The sequence below is a fragment of the Austrofundulus limnaeus genome, unplaced genomic scaffold (genome assembly GCF_001266775.1).
Source record: "Austrofundulus limnaeus strain Quisiro unplaced genomic scaffold, Austrofundulus_limnaeus-1.0 Scaffold899, whole genome shotgun sequence".
NCBI classification, from domain to species: Eukaryota; Metazoa; Chordata; class Actinopteri; order Cyprinodontiformes; family Rivulidae; genus Austrofundulus; species Austrofundulus limnaeus.
In genome coordinates, this window is record NW_013953301.1 from 32,283 (window position 1) to 34,224 (window position 1,942).

Here is a 1,942-nt window from a genome sequence, read left to right on the forward strand (position 1 = left end):
ACAACTAATCAGGGATCCCTTTAAGTGTTTTTCTATAAATGTTTTTGTTAGCAACATATCTCTGTCCCTACAGATTTCATCTCAAACTTTCAGGAAATAACCACTGGATGTACAACACATAAATGTCTAAATTTCTCTTGGTAGTATAGCTTAGAGACGAGTCACCACATGCTGTGAGCGCTGATTGATCACATAAAATAAAGCATAATGCATTTTTATGTTTAATATTTGACCAAAACAACTCAGTCATTTCTCATYATAGGATGATTATTTTATCTAAAACTCTGGCACGACAAGTGAGACACTASAGATGAATCAGCTGCTCTTTTTAATCATTGGGAACTGACTGTAGTACAACTGCGCATGCGTGCGCATGTTACGGCCGGCAGACCGGAAGACGTTCGGAAATTTCGCAACGAGGGGACGCATCTCTTCGCTACATATTATCTCAGTGTTATCAGAAGCGGTAGCTCTCTGGTTAACGTGTAACCTCAGAGGTGACTTTATAAAGCCTTTTCTTCCTTATCCAGCAGCATCCCCCCCGGGAGGAGAACCGAGGTGAGACCRCTTTGCTTTTATAGCATCTTGGCATCAAGCTAATCGTCGAATATGAAGCTGCAGTACAAAACTCGTGCTGTCACACACAGAGTAGAGTTGCTTGAACTTGGTTCGATACCTGTAAGCTTGCTGGTGTTTGTGGTAAACTAAATGTTTTCCCTACATTTTAAGTAAGTTTAGCCACGGTTATCTTAATATTAACGTTGTGTTAAGTCAGCTAGTTCACGCAAATTGAAAAGAAATATAAGGAAGAAGCTGCTCATCTGTTCGCGCATGACACATTCACGGACCAGTCGTTTTTTCAACAACTTTCAGGATGAGGAAGTTTATATACCCCACAGGACATAATTTACATTATTAACATAAAACAAAATTCTTTAAATTTACATTATATACAATAATAATAATAATAATAATAATAATAATAATAATAATAATAATAATAATAATAATAACCGACTACTGTATTCCAAATGGAATAATGGATACTTGAACTGAAATTTTCCTTAAACATTGTCTAATATTTTAACTATTTTATTTTAAGTTTTTTCATTTAGTTGGTGACAGTATCTACAGAATAAACTGTGCTTAAATGAACACACTTCACTAACTTGGTTTTAAGTATTCTGCAGTCAGTGTAGAATAATCTAATCCAGGTTTGAAGAGTCTAAGTGATTTATGTTTTAAACTAGAGCAGATTAAAGAGGCTAAAGGTAGAAGAAAATTAGCAGGAATCACCCTTTAGCCATTTCCGAATCAGAAGCTTCAATCAGTTCGTTGTTTTATAAAGATCAGGATGTTTCTCCACCTGTTGGACTCCTAGAAGTTTTCACTTGGATGTTTTAGGCTTTAGGGGAAGTAGATGTCCAACCATCCATGTGTGTTTCACCTGCTACAACAGACACGAAGAGTCAAGTTATTTTCTTTTAGCGTTACACATAAAACAAATGAGACAACAGATAATATGCATAAGTGGGCAAATAAAACAGAAAGGAGACGCAAAAAGGAATCGTGAGCAGACAAAAGGATGCATTCAGAGGACAAAATTGACACATTTAGACAAAAAAAGGCATGTAGACTAGAAAGATGGGAGAGAAAACACAAATGGATCAAGTACGCTGAAACATTTCAAATAGCAGATTTGGGAAAAAAAATGCATTTGTAATTTGTAAATAAATGCAAATATTTCAAGAAGCACAAACTTGACTAAAAACAAAATTCACAACTATCACGTCCTTAAGGAGCTGAATATTTTGACACCTGAACGGCTGAAATAGCTGAAGGTATGCTGAAGTAGTAATAAAACAATCTAAACAGGAAAACATCCAGTAACTAATAGGGGTGTAAGAAAATATCGATACACTGAAGTATCACGATATTTCAT

The 1,942-nt window shown here is 35.4% G+C and overlaps 1 protein-coding gene across 1 annotated transcript in view; it reads left to right on the forward strand.

Annotated features, from left to right (window-relative positions):
* Positions 1 to 396: 396 nt before the first annotated feature.
* The window catches only part of slc26a5 (solute carrier family 26 member 5), a 23,070-nt gene continuing 21,524 nt past the window's right edge, over positions 397 to 1,942 (forward strand). Inside the window, exon 1 of the mRNA XM_014029412.1 lies at positions 397 to 558. The gene's annotated coding sequence lies outside the window, so the exon portion shown is untranslated. The remainder of the gene's footprint in view (positions 559 to 1,942) is intronic.